The sequence below is a fragment of the Cupressus sempervirens genome, chromosome 5 (assembly GCF_028749045.1).
Source record: "Cupressus sempervirens isolate cs-2001-9-10 chromosome 5, ASM2874904v1, whole genome shotgun sequence".
Lineage (NCBI taxonomy): Eukaryota > Viridiplantae > Streptophyta > Pinopsida > Cupressales > Cupressaceae > Cupressus > Cupressus sempervirens.
This window is the reverse complement of record NC_143122.1, coordinates 815790659-815809685: the sequence shown is the minus strand read 5'-3', so window position 1 is coordinate 815809685 and position 19027 is coordinate 815790659. Positions and strand designations below refer to the sequence as shown.

The 19027-nt window shown below is 34.6% G+C and overlaps 1 pseudogene; it reads right to left on the bottom strand.

Annotated features, from left to right (window-relative positions):
- LOC149558396 (uncharacterized) overlaps nt 1–19027 on the bottom strand; it is an 82442-nt pseudogene that overhangs the window by 38647 nt on the left and 24768 nt on the right.

Genomic DNA, 19027 nt, shown 5'->3' with positions numbered 1-19027 from the left:
ACTCTATATACAAGCTTTATGATATGTGGAGATTGAAGCCTGCATTGTTTGGGCTTGGGGTTCGAGAAATCTCAATGTTTTCTATCGAGGTCCAATCAGATAAAGATCCTATGATGAATGGGAATCGATGAGATGAACCTCAAACCAAGTGTCCAAATACAATGTAGATCGATCATATTGCTAATTCAATTGTTCAGGAATCATCTTTGTCCTATAGCCGATTGGATGGCCTGATAATAATATATCATGAAATAATGGAAGAAGCACCAATAAGATAGCATCCTGCTCAAATATAAGATGTGACCAAATGAAGTTATGCAAGGTTTAGGAGGTTTGATTTGGTTTGATGTAGCTGGAAGCTGACAATTTTTTTTTGTTTTACTTTGTATCGATCACTATTGTGATGTTAGCCACATGAATTGTGATAAGGTTGCTGTAGCGGCAACACCCAACTGCCATCACAATTGCAAGGGTGTGTGTCACAATTGTGATGTTAGCCACAAGCATTACGACAGGGTTGCTGTAGCAGTGATGCCCAACTACTGTTGCAATTACCTAATGTTCATCACTATTGCAATGTCAGTCCCAAGAATTATGATGGGGTTGATGTCATAATAAAGTGGTTGCATAGCAACGGATATGTGTCATAATTATGATGGTATAGGATAGACATTGTAATTTGTGACTAAAAAATAGTGACAACTATGACTATTGTAGTGGCGACACATTTCAGTCATAATTGTGACGTACATAGCCATCAAAAAATGATTACAAATGTATTAGTGTTTTCTTTATGTTCCAAATCTAAGCTCTAATCTCTTATCAGTTTACCAAATCACTCACCTTGGAGATGGTCATAAGGTTGAGTTCCTTCTAGATTCTATGATGGTGCAAAGTCTTAAAGATGATTCATTGGTTGTAGTGGGGAAAGTCAATGATGACAAGAAGCTTTATTCCTTCTCCCACTTTGTGCCTAAGAGTCCTTCCCAAGCCTTGTTAACTCACTCTACTTCAAACATCAACTTATGGCATGAGCGGTTTAGTCACCTTGACTTCCAGTTGCTCTTTAGCTAGTTCACATGGTATTAGCAGGACCCTTTATAGTGACTTCAGTCAGCCAAGTCCACTAAATACTCACATTTGTTGATGACTTTTTGAGATTCACTTGGGTCTTCTTCCTTCATCATAAGAATGAATTGGTTCATAAGCTTCAAGACTTCAAGACTCATGTTGAACACAAGTCAAGGAAAGCTATCAAGGTACTAATGGTGGACAATGAGAACAAATATGTAGATAGAAGACTTAAGAACTTTTGTAGAATTGAGGGGATTGAACTTCATAACTCACCAGCATTTAGTCTACACAAGACCAATGTTGCAACTATGAGGATTAGGACTCTCAAGACCATGGCAAGTTGCATGATAAAGGCCAAGTCTCTTGATCCTACATTAGAAGTTGAAGCCATTAGTAGTGCTACTCACATACTTAATAGATGTACTCATCCAACCTTAGATGGAAAGACTCCTTTTGAGTCATGGTGCAGTAGAAAACTAGTTGTGAGACACCTTATAGTCTTTGGTTTCCCAACATGGGCTAACCTATCTTCTACGAGTTGCAAGGCACCGACACCTAGGCCTTGTACCTTCATTAGTTATGAAGACAATGTGAAGGCTTATAGAGTGATGCATCCAGAGACACATGCAATTTTTGTGGAGAAGGATGTTCATTTTGAGGAAAGTTCTCCTATCTTATCCTCTACTCCTCTCCACACATCATAGATAGTAGAAACTAATAGTGACACTAGTGATAGTGCTTTAACAGGTTCAACCATGTGGGGTTCTATCGACAGTTGCAGTGAGAGGTCACATTAGTCCAGTCTACATGCTTATATTGCCACAGTGAAAGGTCCATCACATCATGATACATCTCATCTTCTAGATCCAACTTCCATTGACTTGGGAGACAAACTTGAGGACTTACATCTTCTCATTGATGAAGGTGATTCTTCTACAATTGTTGCGAGGGCTCACTTTGACCCTCATGTCCATTCTCTACATGATTAATCTACATAGGTTGGCATGATTGTGGATCCTTATGAAAAAAAAATAGTGGAGGTCTCTTTTTTAGTTGAGGAGATAGATGGTTCAATGGAATAGGTTCAACAGACATCCTTTCCAGATATACATTCATTCTTTTCAACACAGTTGAAAGGGGTGAACATCAGCATTAGTACAGGGATACTTGAGCAGGTTTCAGGGCCACCATACATCTTTAGGAGTGTAACTTTGCCTTTGTTTCCTCCTAAGGGGAGGAACACCATTCTGTATTCATGGACCAGCTTCTTCATCAGAGTAGCTTTCACTTGTTGGCTTTCTTCTTTTGGGGGGAGAGCCTATTCTGTCTTTCTTCCTTCTCTCATTCTCTTATGTATATACTGGATGTATGTCATAATGGGGAGGTCTTGATTACTCCATCCATCAATGCATCCTTATTTATCTCTCTTTTTGGGGTAGGGTTTTTCCCATGAGGTTTTTTGTCTTTCCAAACTTTATGAGAGATTTGCATCTTCATTATGTACATGGGTACCTAATATGGCCTTGTAGCCGGGACCCATTATGAATCTTCATCCTAGTTCATAAGCTTAAGGGCATTCCCCTAAGTTTCACTTAAGGGGGGGGGGGGGGGGGGGGTGTTGGTGTAAATAATTATTTACTTATTACACTTACTTAAGTTTACTTAGGTTAATGCATTATTTTATTTGTGAGACACTTAGGAGTTTGTGCACTCTTGTGAGTTGTCATGATGAAATCACAGGGGTCCGCACCTCTTTTAAGCACATGTTGTCTACAACACAGGAATCTTCTACACACATATGACACTTTGTCATTATTATCCATTCATCTAGAATGTTGGATAAGGTGCTTAGTTGTCTTATCTTCTGGTTGTTTCTAGAGATATTCTAGGTGCTTCCTGAGAGGCCTTTATATACAAGCACTCCTAGTGCACTCTTAATTATGGCATATTGAATACATTGTCATTCTGATCATACTCGCCTGCTCTTTGGTCTACTTTATGCTTGTGATTGAGTTCTTAGTTCTTGGGTTAATTTTTCCCTTAGGAAAATTCTTACACATTGATTTTAAGTATTTATGAAAAAGTACACATTCATTACTTTGGAGCTTTTGTCTATCATTTTGCTACATAGACAAAAGCAACAAAAATATGAAAAGCCAATGAAGAGAAACTTGGCACAGACTAATTAAGACTTAAATCATTGCAACAATTTGATGTTAAGATAATCACTTGAAAGGAATGGTGAATGGGTTGGTTTGGCACCCAAATTTATAAGAGGGAGATGAAATTTAGTACAAGGCGGTAGAAGTTGATAGGTTAGTTGGAAGCATTTAATCTATTTATAGAGAATACCATTTTTTGCATGCCACATAACATCCCAAGTGTAACCATTGCTTCTATACCAGAAATGCTTAGCAAGTGCCTAAGAAGACGAGAGCCTCTCTTCATATTTGTACTCTTAAATAAACTTCAATATTTAAAAAAAAAGTAATAATAGTTTACATTGATGAATGCTTCCACTGTAGAAAGCCTCTTGGCTTAATTAAAATTTATCATTAGGAATTTTATATAAGTTTTTGATCTATTGCATAAATTACATTCAATATACAAAGTGAACACAAAATGTGATCACATGAATATAAATTTTGATTAAATACATTAAGGAAATTGATCTGCATATTGAACTTCATTGAACAAAGAGGGTACATCATACATTGAGCTAGGCCTATCATACATCAATGAACATAATGAGGAAATTTTGACTTTCGATTGTCAAATACAAAAAGTACCCCATATAAGTATTAGATCATGAAAATAAAATATTTATATGAACAAATATGGTATTGAGGCTTTTTCCATCTACATGCATCCATGTCCCCTAAGACATCGAATGATGTTCATCTACTATCATGAGACAAGAGTGGAGCTGAGACATTTTTTTTGTACAACCACAAAATGGTTAGCTCTCCTAAATTTTTCCCTAATACAAAGATTTTTTTGACCATATTGAAGAAGCCTAGTAATGTGGAACATGTCGATCAAATGGATTTGGTGTAGCCATAATACTAATAATAAGAACATATGCATGAATGTAGAATATAAACATGAAAAAACCATACATAAAGAACATATCCAATTATATAGATTTGGACAAATTATTTTATAGCCTTACTTCTACTAGTAGATAGGAAGAAAAATATTACCTTTTAAAAATATTACCTTTTCTAAGCTCTATCCTTCCATTGTTGCCATATTCAACACCCTTCCAAATAATTTACTATCTTCTCACAAAAAATATAAAAGTAACAACTTCCATATCACAATTTATTAAATAAATTGTAGAAAACATAACTCACACCCAATATTTTAGTCCACTTATGACGAATAAAATATATATCAAAAGTGCAAAGAAACTCTTCCTATTTCAATGTGGGAACAAAGCTTACACTACTCAAACATTTAATTTATTTTGATATCGGTTATGTTTGACAATGCAAATTATTGTACATTTATCACTATAATAACTACAACTAAGGAATCAATCTTTCATGCCAAGTGCATAGCTTGGCAAGATGAATTTAACACAATGATGTGACTTTATAAGGAGTTGTAACAGCTACTAAACTACAAGAAAGATAACACAATCAACATCCCAATAAGTAATTAATCTTGCTATCAATTCCAACTTTCTTTTTTCTAGAAAGAAACATATAATTTCTTATTTCACAAGAGAGTAATACATAAATTTGTTGTTCATTTTGTCTACATACTATTTATCTAAGACATTAATACAATATAAAGTTTGAAATCATATTTTGTTTCCTCACTTAATCAATAATATTTTGAAAACTGTTGGCTGCCCCTTCAGCCAAACACTCACCTACTTGATAGAAGAGTTTATCATGGTAGGTGAGTTCAAATTTGAAATGACAAGGAAATTCTTTTGAGACAAGACAAAGTGGTAGAATGCTCATTCATTTGATAAGAAGAAGGATAGAGATCAGTTGAAGACAACAAAGCTTTCAAAGAGTAGAAGGAAGGTTCAAGAAAGAAAGAAGAAGATTAGAGGTTGTAACAACAAAGGTCTTGATCTCTTTGATCTTTGTAAGTTCATTTTGTTTGTCCTATTGAAGTAGTGATTGTTCTAGGCATTATTGTATGTAGCCACCTTGTGTTGTAAGTTTATATTATCAATAGAAGTTTTAGGTTAATGTATTTTGACTCTAGTTGAAACTATATGTTCTCTAATTTGTAATGGTTGGATTAGTTTTTGAATGGAAAGAAAGAAAGAAGACATATTAGTCAATCTCTGGTTGTTTGGTTTATTGTTGTCTCTCTTTCTATCTATTATTCTTTGTGTAAATAGTATTTATGCAAAATAGAGTTGCAAGTCTCTGTTCTTATCTCTATATCTTAATGGTGGAAGAAGCTATACTATAAGTGTATTACCAACTCACTTGGCTCCCTTCTCTACCAAGATCTCTATGCTAACTTAATTAGTATTTGGTTGTATTATGCAAACTAAGCTACAATTGTGTTAACCAAGTTCTTCCATTTTTTATTGAATCATCTCAATCTACCAACCTTGCTCAGTCCTTACCTGACCAAGTTGAATGATATCACTCAATTCCTTTGTCAACTGAGTTTACTTGGTGTAGTGTTGACAAAGCCCATTATTGTTGAGCTCTTTCCTTTGGAGACTAAGTAACTTAGATCCCATTGATGCCAAGCAACATGGAAATTCTTGGCACTCAGCTCTTAAGGTGTTGAGAAACTCAAAACTCATTGTGTAACTTGACTTCCAAGAAATTATTTTGAGAATTTATATTTCACATGGTATCAAAGCTTTAAGTCCGCACATCCTTGTGAGTTTGTACATTTTTTTTGGGTGTTTGACATGGAAAGAGATGAAGAAAAGACATGGCAATAGCCATCAGCCTTTAATGGACAAAGAAAATAAGAACAATTATGGTTGTAAATGATTTATGGGAGTTTGTGGTGAATGGTTTTAATGATGTAAATGACCTAACACAGTATGCTACCCTCACCAACCCTCAAAAGATTAAGCTAAAGGAGTCAAGAAAAAGTGATCTAAACACCCTAAGTCTAATTGAGGTAGCAATGAAAAAGACTTTTTTTTCTTAAGATAGCAACAACTAAGTATTCAAAGGAAGCCTGAGATATTCTTGAGAGAAACTTCAAAGGAACTGACAAAGTTTGAGTAGTTAAGCTACAAATTATTAGAAGGGAGTTTGAGATCTTTCAAATGAAGGATAATGAGCCTATTGCAACTTTTAGCTCAAGAATATCTACTTTGATAAACTAGCTCAAATCAAATGGAGAAGAGAATGAAGAGCAAATGATAGTGGAGAAGATATTGAGGAGTTTACCTCAAACATATGACAATCTTGTGATGACCATTGAGGACTCAAAGGAGCTCACAACATTGACAATGGATTAGTTGATTGGAACTCTTCAAACCCATGAGCACTAGAGTAACAGGTCAATTACATCTTCCCAAGAGAAAGATTTCAAAGATCAAGAAAATTCAAGAGGCGGTGGGAGAGGAAGAAATAGCTCTAGTAGAGGCTCAAGCAATAGAGGTTGTAGAAGAAATGGTTGGAGGAATGCTAGAGGAGAAAGCTTAGGATGAGAAAGAACTCAAGAGGGAGTAAGAAACTCTCAAAAAAACTCTAGAGGAGATAAGAAGAACTATAACTCCAACAAGAGAAATGTAGAATGCTATTACTGTCAAAAATTTGGGCATTATGCAAGTGAATGCTGAAAGAAGCAAGGTGATCAATTAAGAAATAATGCAAATGTGGATGATGTGAATATGGGAAATGCAAAGAATCCCATAGCCTTCATCATATGTAACATTGGTGAAGAAGGCATCCCTGACATATGATAATTGGATACTAGTTTTAGCAACCACATTAGTGGTAATGAAAGCTTATTTTCTTTCATTGATATAAATTTCAAGTCTAAAATTAAAATGGGAAAAAATGGAACCATTACCATTTTTGGCAAAGGACATATCATGGTCCACACCAAGAAAAGTGAGAAGAAGGAGATACAAAATGTTTATTTTTCTTGGGTACGAAGCACATTTTGATGAGTGTTGGACAACTTGTTCAAAATGATTATAAGGTGCTGATGGAAAGTGACATGAGTGTCATTCATGAAAAGGATGGGAGTACAAGGATACTTACTATAGTCCAAATGACAAAGAACTAGATGTTTCCATTGAAGATAGAGACACGTTTCTCTTCTCTACTCATTGGTGCACCTCCCAAACATGCATCACTAGTACATATTGACTCATTTTTGGACCAAAATTGGTCAAATTTTTGACTCATACTGGTCAAATTTTTTACCATAATTTTGTAAATTTTTCCCATGTCTTCTAAGCATCAAAATATCAAAAAACACTTTGGTAAAAAATTTCCTCCTTGTCAATGAGAACATTGGTGGCTGGATTCATCAAAAAATTGACAAAGTTTGGTCAAAATTGTGACCAATTCTGATCCATGTGAATGCATTCATAAAAAAAATTGACCAAGTTTAGTAAAATTTTTGACCAAATCTAATACTTGATCGAATAGGATGCCAAACCCATAATGATATCTTGGTCCATGTGTTGGTCAAAAATTCAACCAAGTTTGTTGCAAATTTTGATGAATGCATAGCAACATTGCTCGAGTTTCAACCAACCTACTTTGTTTTAAGGAAAAAAAAAATTGGATTGAAGATTGTTCTAGAAAAAGTGAGATTTATCCTTGATATGGAGCTACCTATGGATGTCACTAGACTTAACTCTTTCTTGTATGTATTGAGTACTTCTAAAATTTCATTAAGAACTTTGTATTAAATTCCTATTGGTTGGATAAGTTGACTCAAAATGGAAAGCCATACGCATGGGATATTGCACAAGGAGGCCTTTGAGGAGCTCAAACAAGGCTAGTGTGTATGCCAATTTTGGCATATCTAAATTAGAACAAGGATTTCTATGTTCATGTGGATGCCTCTAACATAGAAATCCTTGTCCTAGTTTAGATATGCCAAAATGGGTGTACACACTAGCCTTGTTTGAGCTCCTTGAAAGCATCTCCTTGTGCAATCTCCCATGCATATGGCTTTCCATTTTGAGCCAACTTGTCCAACCGATAGGATTTTTATGCAAAGTTCATAATGAACTTCTGGAAGTACCCAATATGTTCAAGAAAGAGTTAAGTCTAGTGACATCCATAGGGGGCTCTATATCAAGGATAAATCTCACTTTTTCTAAAATCATCTTCAATCCAATAATCTTACACAAAATGATTTTATCACTTGGAAATTATTAAGAAAAATTCACAATATTGTGGGAGTTATTTAGTTTTCAATGGTTATTTGTTTATTTTCTTTTCATATATTCTATATTTTTTCTACACATAATTGCACGATATCAATATAGCTTTGTGTTTTTTGTAGCTTTGACACATTGTCCAAATCATCATAGTTAAGAGTTTCAATATCTTCCATCTCATCATCAATATCTTTTTCCTCCTCCCTTGCATCATCATTCTCATGGTCCTGCCAATACACAATTTAACTAAGAACATTTTAAACTTCATATCAAGCACTACTATTATTTCAAGTTTATATGGAAAAAATGAAAAATAAATCATGACCTTGTGTTAATGTCTAGAAAATAATAAGGAATTTAGTATTTACTAGTTTATCTAAAACAAAACTTGTAAAAGTTAAACTAGACTTACACTAAGTGGCATATCATTGTCAAACAAGTCATATTCTAAAGAAATATCCATACAACATCAATTCATAATTCCCTAAATATCTAATACCAAAATGTATTTTTCCCTTCAATCAATAACTCATTGTATCTACCTTGACCATTAATAACCCATTTTATCTACCTAAATATCTCATCACAAAATGTATATTTGGTCGAGTATATCTACTTCATATTTTTATTAGAAGATTGATTTCTATGTGAATATGGAAGACATATAGGCTTATACCCAACCATAAAAATATCCATCACTTGCTAGAAGGTATTTCTAGTAGGATGTAGAGTTTAAGAAGCAAGTAGTTCATACTTCAACTACATGAATGAAGTTGCACTATATTAACAAATGTAATTAAATAAAGTACTATATGTTTGGCATGTTTCAATTCAATGTTGATCATTATGATAGGAATTTATGGAGTTTGGTAATTACATTAGATATATCATTGTAAGATAATAGTTGACCTTTTTTCCCATCATTTCACTATGTAAGCAATTTTATTGCATTCTAACATTATTGTAGTCAAGTCACAAGGAGTATAAATTTGAAAAGTTATCTCTTTTATATTTAGTTTGCATGAAAATTATTTGTATTAATGTCTATTGGCATATTTACATAGTGTGGATCATCTATATGCACTCAAAAGTAAAAATAAATTGCATCTTCATTATTGTACTTTACATAGACATCTTAGTAACAATTTGAGATCATCTAAACCACATTTGACATCATTTTAAGAAATCATTAATAGACTAAAACATTCAAACAACATGTACAAAGAATTTTTGCAATGTATTTATTTAAGTTCCTTGAGTCTCTAATTTTGAGGCCAAATTTGGTAAGGGAACTTTCAATGGTATAAGTGTGTGATCTTGCAAACCTATAGGCTAAAGAGAAGTTATTATCATTTTAGTTCAATTTTAGTTTTGGTTATGGGTAGTAGAATTACACATTATGGAATGGTTTTCTGTACATAAATAAGGATGGAAAGAAAAAACTTAGAAGATTCCTTGTGTCTTAGCAATAAATAAAGCCATAATGATCATCTATGAAAAGTATTACTCTCCTTCACAAGAGATATAGGATATAATTCCTTTCACACAATTCTTGGTATACTGAACAAGGGTGAATCACTTGATTCTATCATGTAGCCTAGAAATGATCACAATGAATGTAAAAATTAGTCATTAGGTGGGTGTTATAATGAAGAAACAACTTTGGATCCAATGATTCATACCATGCCATTGAGTTATCATGTTGACCACAAAGTGGAAATGGTTACAACCATGGATTAAACCATATGATTGTACTAAACTACCATTAAATTTGAAAGATTGACTCTCTCTTTTTTGAGGAGCAAGCATGTTTTTTTGGTGGTAGATAAATATGGATAGGGTTGTGGTTGCAATAGAGGTTATTCATAGATTTGAAATCTTTTTGGTTTGGAAACAAGTGGATCAAGGGGTCCATGAGTTGTCACTCTTGGTCTCTCCATTATCATTAATAGTGAGAACTCAAATCTATTTAGAGCTTCCTAGGGTATTCACTGAGAGAGCCTCTTTATTTATAAAGTTTCAAGTGAGGCAAGGATTGATTTGGAGCTGGAGATGAAGTGAAAGAGGGGGTTACCACTCTCATTTATAGTTTATGGATGATATTTCTCTAATTATATTAGCTTAATATTGGACTCAAAAAAGTATAAAAAAAAATTTCCCCTCAAGGGCATGTCCAGACTCAATCTCCACCCTCATCTCCTAATACCAAGTTTCTCTAGGTAAATGCTCCAAGATATTGCCTCGCAAAGCTACTCCCAATGTCAGAAATGATACCTCGTGTTGCATCCTACTCAAGGCATTTGTGGTAAAATTCTCCTTCCCTTTAATATAATTAACATAAAAGTCATATTCACACAAGAACTCCATCCACTTCCACTGTCATGCATTCAGGTTTGGATGAGTAAAAATATACTATAAGCTCTTATGACTGCTATGCAACTAAAACCTATGTCCCAAAAAGAAATGCCTCTAATGAATTAGAGCATGCACTAGAGCCATGAGTTCCAAATCATGAGTGGGGTAGTTGAGTTCATGGTCCTTGAGTTTTCTAAGCTCATATAAAATCACATGACTATCTTGCATCAACACTGGACCCATGCCTTCCAATGAAGCATCTATGCAAACCATGAAATCACCTATAGGATTAGGCACTACAAGGACTAGTGCATTAGTCAAACACTCCTTGAAAGCCTTAAATGCTCACAATGATCTAAATAAACACGCTTCCTCCATTTCCACTAAAGACAAGTGATGGGATGAGCTACTAATGAGAAATATTTCACAAAGCGATGGTAATAACTTGCCAATCCCATGAAACTATGAAATTGTGAGGCATTAGTGGATATCGACCGGTCCATGATAGCACAAGTTTTCTCCAAATCCACTGCAATACCATCACCACTAATGATGTGTCCCAAATACTTCACCTTTGACTAGAAGAACCCACATTTACTCAAGTTGCCATACAACTGATTGTCTCTCAAGCATTGCAATACTTGATGTAGATGGATGTCATGCTCCTCTATAGTATTCAAATAGATCAATATGCCATCCAAGAATATAATGACACATTGATCAAGGTAAGTGTGAAATACTCCACTCATCAAACTCATAAAAAACCATTGGCACATTGGTCAACCTAAAGGGTACAACCCTAAACTCATAATACCCATACCATGTATGAAATGTTGTTTGATGAATGTCTGCCTCTTGGATACAAAGCTGATGATATCCCATTTTTAGATCAATCTCTAAGAACACTCATGCTTCCTTCATTTGATCAAACAAGTAATCTATCCTCGATAAAGGATATTAGTTCTTCATCGTCACCTTATTCAACTTTTAGTAGTCAATGTACAAACACAAAGATCCATCCTTCTGCTTTTCAAAGATGACTGGTGCACCCCATGGGGATAAACTAGGATGAATATGGCCCTAGGCCAACAATTCCTTCAACTTCAATCTAAGCTCACTCAACTCTTGAGTGGTCATGTAGTAAGGAGCTCGTGAAATCAACTCCACTCCTGGTATGAGATCAATCTAAAAATCAATGTCACACTATAGTAGCATACCTGGTATCTCAACAAGAAGCACATCTACATACTCATAAAGGAGTGGGTGATCATCTACTATCATTGTACAACTCTCAAATTTCTCAAGATTACTGGAAGAAACAAAAAACAACTGATAACCCTTCCTTACACTCTACTTTATCTGATTAGCCAAGATCATTTGAAGTGAGATTGGTCTCTAGACTCCCAAAAGTTCCACCTTCCCACCTATGTCACCAACACACTATACCAACTTACAACAACAATCGATATTCAACTTATGGGAAGCTAACCAATCCATGCCCAACACAATGTTGTACAATCCTAGAGGTAGGATAGGAAGATCGACTATGGTGGTGAAGGTTCCCAAATTCAAAATACGACCACTGACCAAAGAATTTATAGCCACTTTGGAACCCATGGCTAGCTCAACCTGCCACCTATCAACTTGATGTACAACCAATAGTCCACGTTGTTGAAGAAGAGATGATGAAATGAAAGAATCTAAGGTATTAGAGTCAAAAAAATTGAAGATAAAATGCTACACAATGTACTTGGAGCCTTGAATACTGTACCTTAATGCTTAGCTTGATAATTATCAACCACTGTAAATGATCGATGACTCCTTCTATTATCTCCCACTATAGACTCAGTTTTAGCTGCACTATTACCAGGTCCAAAAGGTGGTGTAATAGAACACTCAAAATATTTATGGCTGAGTGACCACAAGAATAACAATTTCCCTTGAAGTTGGAACCTATTCTATGGACACATTGAGTAGCACTAGGATAAGGTGCACTACCCCTGTTAGAGTTTGTTTGACCACTCTGAGGAGGACAATCCTACTGAGATTTCTATGCATGGCTTTGGTTATCTCCTTTCTTTCTGGAATCATCTACACTCTGTCCACCTTTAGGCCATTTTCCATTTGGTTGGAAATGATGACTACCACCTTGTGAGGGTGATTATTGGGATTGACCCTTCCCTAAGGACTGAGTAATCTGTGCAACTTATCCTAAGTTCCATGCACTTTGGTTCATAGAACCTAATTTACCACTATAGCCTTTAACCAAATTATTCTCTACAATTTGTGCTTTGTCAATAGTAAGAACTAGAGTCCTAGGCCGATTCGTATGAACTTCTCCAAATAGGGCATCCTTAAGACCTTAGATGAAGTGATGAGGTAGGAGTAAATCATCATGGTTGTAGCATGAGTACTACCTAAGCTCAAAGAACTAGATCTTGTACTGGTCCATTATCATGTTCCCTTGTCTAATCTCATGGAACTCATTAGCATGAGCCTCTCTAAATTGAGGATATAAGAATCTCTCCTAGAACCTCTCCTTAAAGATCTCCTGAGTGAGATCTGCAACGCTGACTTGGAGCTTTTGACCCTCAATATTCCACCATATGAATGCATGGTCCCTTAACTACATAACCATACAATGGGACTTCATACTGGTTGCATATGGGTAAATGGTGAAACATCACTCCATGTCCAAGAAACAAGTCTCTTCCTTGAGACAACCTCCCTTACCATCATATAATGATGGTTTGGTTTCTTGAAGAGATTTCATGATATCCAAACCAATAGAATCTTCACTATTATGGTCCCTACCACCCTAATGTTACCCTCGGCCCCCACATGAAGCATGGGAATATTCACATTCATGCTCTACCTTTCTATTCTCTGATTGATGGGAATCCCCATGATGGGATACCTCTTCCTGATCATGATCCTGTTAGCATTCCTCTACATGAGGGCCCAACCAAGCAAGAATCTCCTAAAGCACTGGCATCAATAACCTAATGCTATTATGTTCATTATTACCTTATTATCCTTCTCCTTCTTGATGTTCCTCTTCTTGGTGTTCTTCTCCATGGTTATTACTATGGGTACCAACCCAACCACTAGGTCTATGTGTAGGAGGCATCACTATAGAAGCAAAAAGATTAGGTCAAAACAAATGAGTTACCAACATAAGAGTCATAGCAAGATATCAAAATAATAACTAGTAACTAATAATAAACATATAGAAAATAAAACCATAGTTGAAGCATAACACAAAGATCCTAAGGTTGCAATATGGGCTCTGATACTAGATGTAATGCCTTGCCTGGAGATCCTTGGAACAAGGATAAATATAAGTCAAGATAAAAAAATTTCAAACAAGTATGGATGCACATGACATAAAACATATGAGGATCACAAATATCACAATAGAAGACTAAAGAAACATCCAAACACCAATAGATCTGCAAATGCCACTACAAACTGAAACAACTAACTATCGAAGGACACAAATGATTTCGAATATAAAAATATTCCAAATTCAAAATTTAATTCCAAGGTATTTAAGAATATCATAAATGGTATCCAAAACACCTCCTAAATTTTTTTGGTCAAACCGAATAGTGCCCGTTGCCCAGTCAAATAGGTTTTTTTTTCGAATTTTAGGTGATACTTTAAAACAACAATGTGCAATACTTTCTGTTATCATAAAAATTTTTTAAAGAAGGATTGTGCAACTATCAAGGTTTAGGTGACACTTTTCTTGAAGGTGTGTGATACTTTACTAGTATTGTATGACCTTTCTCCAATGGGCATGCGATACTTCAAAGTATTGTACACTAGAGTTTCTATGTGCATGCAATACCTTTCAATATTTCAAAATTCTTCTTCCTTGGGCATGTGATACTTTTAAAGTATTGTATAATGCTGAAGGATGGTCACCTAGAAAAGGAAAGATATGCTCTGTGGAAAACAATAGAATAAAAGAAGTCAGAACCTCCACACTGGGGAGTATTGGATCCACAATCGAGGTGTAGACACTTGAAACAATATCTAAAAAATGGAAGTTGAATCTAACCATCTAATCATAGCAGTAAAATAATGCATTGAAATAAAAATCATGGTGAACATAAGAAACATCACAAAGTACATAAATAACAAGCTAAATACATGGTTCCTCACAACTATAATAGCATCATGAAACCTTGAAGGTCCTAGCTATCCCCCACACATAACATCTCAAACTATGAATTAGATAGTCAGAAGTATCTTATAAGGACGTCACTACTAATGTGTAATAACATCATAAGAACAAGAAATATTAGGTGACACTTTAGGTGACACCATCAAAAGACCACAAGAAAATAGATCATTTGTATACTTCTACGAGGGAATGCCTACTGATGAAGAAGTTGCCAATCAAATAGACAACCAACAACAAGTTTTAGTAACTGTTGAGTCACATCTAGTGAAAGTTAAGTTGCATTCAGATGCCAAGTTGTAGAATGAAGAAAATGCACATTCTAATTAGAAAATTATCATGCATGACAAAGATGCTGAGTTACCTCAAAGAAATATGCATAGTGATTCTAAATTTGAAAGACAAAATGCAGAAACAAGGACTGAACCAAGACTGTCCAAGTATGTTAGAAGATATCAACCTATTGAACAAATCATTGGAAACAAGAATGCCAGACCAATGACAAGTAACAAATTAAGGAATGAATCATGCCTACTAAGCAAGCTATAACCCAAGATAGCAAGAGATGCACTAGAAGAAAATGGTTGGTAGAAAGCTATGGAAGAGGAAATTAAGCAGATAGAGAAGAAAAAAACTTGGAGTTTAGTTCCAAGACTAGATGAAAAAAAAGTGATTGGTACCAAGTGGGTGTTTAGGAACAAGATAGATGCAAATGATGAGATCACAAGAAATAAAGCCAAACTAGTTTGTAAAGGTTATGTCCAAGAAGAAGGACTAGACTATGGGGAAACATTTTCAACTATTACAAGGATGGAAGGAGTAAGAACTCTACTTGCATATGCTGCCTACAAAGGATTTAAAGTCTACTAGATGGATGTTAAGTTCACATTTTTGAATGGTATACTAGAAGAAGAAGTCTACATAGAATAACTAGAGGGATTTTTTGATGATAACAACAAGGATATGGTATGTAAATTGTACAAATCTCTCTATGGTTTAAAACAACCACCAAGAGCATGGAATGAAAGAATTCACAAATATCTTGTAAAGATTGGATTTGAGAGAATTGATGAAAACTACAATCTATATATCAAGATAGAAAAAGGTAAAATCATTCTAATATATGAAATCTTTGTTGATGATATAATATTTGTAGGAAAAGATGCTCTATGCAAAGATTTTTCTGATCAGATGAAACATGAGTTCAAGATGTCAATGTTTGGTGAAATCAAATTCTTTGTTGGATTGAAAGTTTATCAATTAAAGTATGGCATATTTGTCACCCAGTCAAAATACATCAAGGAGATACTAAAAACATTTGGATTGGAAGATTCAAAACTTGTTAGTACACCAATGATAACAGGACATAAGTTATCAAAGAATGATGAGTTAGTTGAAGTGAATCAAACAGTATATAGATCAATGATTGGAAAGTTACAATATGTTGTATACAATAGACTTGACATTGCATTTTCTGTTGGAATAGTTGCAATATTTTTTGCAAACCCAAGAGAAAATCATCTTATGGCAGTAAATAGAGTACTGAGGTACATAAAGGGAATAATAGAGTTTCGCTTATAATATAAGATGACTAAAATTTTTGATTTAAGAGCCCACACCGATGTTGATTGGGAAGGAAATATAGATGATAGGAAAAACACTAGTGGAGGAGAACTCTTTTTAGGTAAAAGACTAGTTACTTGGACTAGCAAAAAATAAATTTGTACCTCACAACCCACAACTGAAGCTGAATATGTTGCAACTACCATAAACTGTACAAACATTGTTTGGATCAAGAATCTACTCAAAGGTATGAAGGAAGAGATAATAGAACCTTTGATGCTTTCTTGTGGTAATACTAGTGCCATCAACATATCAAAAAATCCTGTGATGCATCCCAAATCAAAGCACATTGCAATTAAGTATCATTATGTAAGAGAGCTAGTGGAAGACAAAGAGGTGAAGATGGAGTATGTGAATTCAAAGGAAAAAATTGCTTGCATCTTCACAAAACCATTACCTAAAGATGCATATGAATATCTTAGAGGTAAGTTAGGGGTGATACCCCTATCAAATTCTATTTAAGTAACAATAGGACTATTCTAAATCAAATAGGCTGATTGCTAAATGACATAAATTGATGCAGAGGATCTTACTTTAGGTTTTTCCTAAAGTAATTAAAGTGTTGGAATTCCAAATTAGTCACAAGCAAGGTGACTGAGGGTGAAATTGGAGCTACTGCAAATTCTATATCTACATATTAAATATGCTAAATGTTATATCTTTGGCATTGTTGTCAAAGAGGGAGGAATAATAGAAACTAATCAAATCTAAAGGATTAGAAAAGAGGGAGAAAATAGAAAAAAGAGGGAGAAATAATAGAACTGATCAAGGGAGAATGATCAAGGGAGAAATAATAGCTAAGAGGGAGCATCAAAGAAATAAATCATGATAACAGATCAAAGAGGGAGTATCAACAAAGAGGAAGTCATAATAAGTTGGAAGCTACTGATGAAATAAAAGAAGGAAAGAAGGAGATAATGCATCAACAAAGAGGGAGTCATAAGAAGTTGGAAGTTGTTGATGAAAATAACACTTGTCAAAAAATTTCTTTTTGGCATTGCCTTACTATTTTAACCTAGTTAGTTTTAATGCTTTATCATTTAGGTAACTTGGTTGATCAGGTTGGATTGCCATTAGTGCCAAAGAGGGAAATTGTTGAAATCTGATTGAAAAGATCATTATTGAGAAAGAGAGATTGTTGAAGAAGAATGTTTCAATCATTGTTTTGTCACTAATGTCAAACCTATTATTTTTTTGAAAGACAATTGCTTATGAGATCCAAGTACTATCACTTAGTCAATTGATTCAGAGGATTTAATCAATGAGATGTATCAACAATACCTAGAGGAAAGAATGAGTTATGATTTTTTAATGAAGTGCAAGGATCAACTAATACAATGGTGAAATAATATATTGACAATATACTTGAAGATACAAAGTTTGGCTACACTTAGAAACTTTAGAAGAATAGGTAATACTTAGACTATCTACAAAGCTTGACTGAGTTTTTTAGTAGGTGCTAAAAAAAGTTAGTTCATGCTCAGTAGATTATCAGTTGGTGCCAAGTAAAAGAAAATTTTAGTGTGTGCTGAGTAACATAGTTAGTTTCAAGAAAAATGCAATAGGTGTTAGGTATCAGTAAATTGTAGTTGATGCCAAATGAGAACACAATGGGTGCCGAGTAACATAGCATGTGCTGAGCATCAGAAAGATAATGGTTTCGAGCTGCTACATTATTTGAAAAGTCAAAGATTTTCCAAATTTGAGCCAATAAGTTTGTTACCTTGAATTTTGTGAACTAGATGGAAGATAAGGATGATGAGCCGGTGGTACAAAATTTGAGCTTAACTATTTTTAGATGATTTCAAATGGATTCTAGATGAAGTTTCTAGAAGAAACAAGATAAGGGATAGATACATTGTATCCTACCTAATCCATCTAAACCCTAATTTGGATGATGGAAATTAGAGTGAGAAAAGTATTCTAAATTCCTACTTAAGGGATGTTTGGTCAAGAGGCAGAAAAGTGGTTGGAGAGTGTGGTGTCAAGAAGAAGACATTGAGAAGGTTAGAGAAGACCTAGGAAAAATAGAGTATAGATGCTCTGCTTCATCAAAGGAACATAGGAGGGATTGCATTGGTACAACCAACATGAAGCTTAAGGAGATAGAATCTTGAAGAGTGAACAAGTAGTTAGAGCTACAGAGACTAAATGCCAAGTAGAATTGTGAATCGAATTGTGATCTTAAAAAAATGAGTCAAGTTGTAAGTCACATCAAATCAATAGCCCTTATTCTTACTCTCTAGCAATTGTATTAGTTAGGGTAAAATCCTTTGGACTAAGGTCAACTTAAAAATCATTGGAAAATCCTTTAACATGGTGGCATTCCAAGTGAATTTCCTAAAGTCCTTTAACTAGGCTCACTTCTAATAGGGTCATTGAAATCCCCTAATTGTGTCACATTTAATAGTGTGTGTTGTAACCTTTAATAAGGTTAG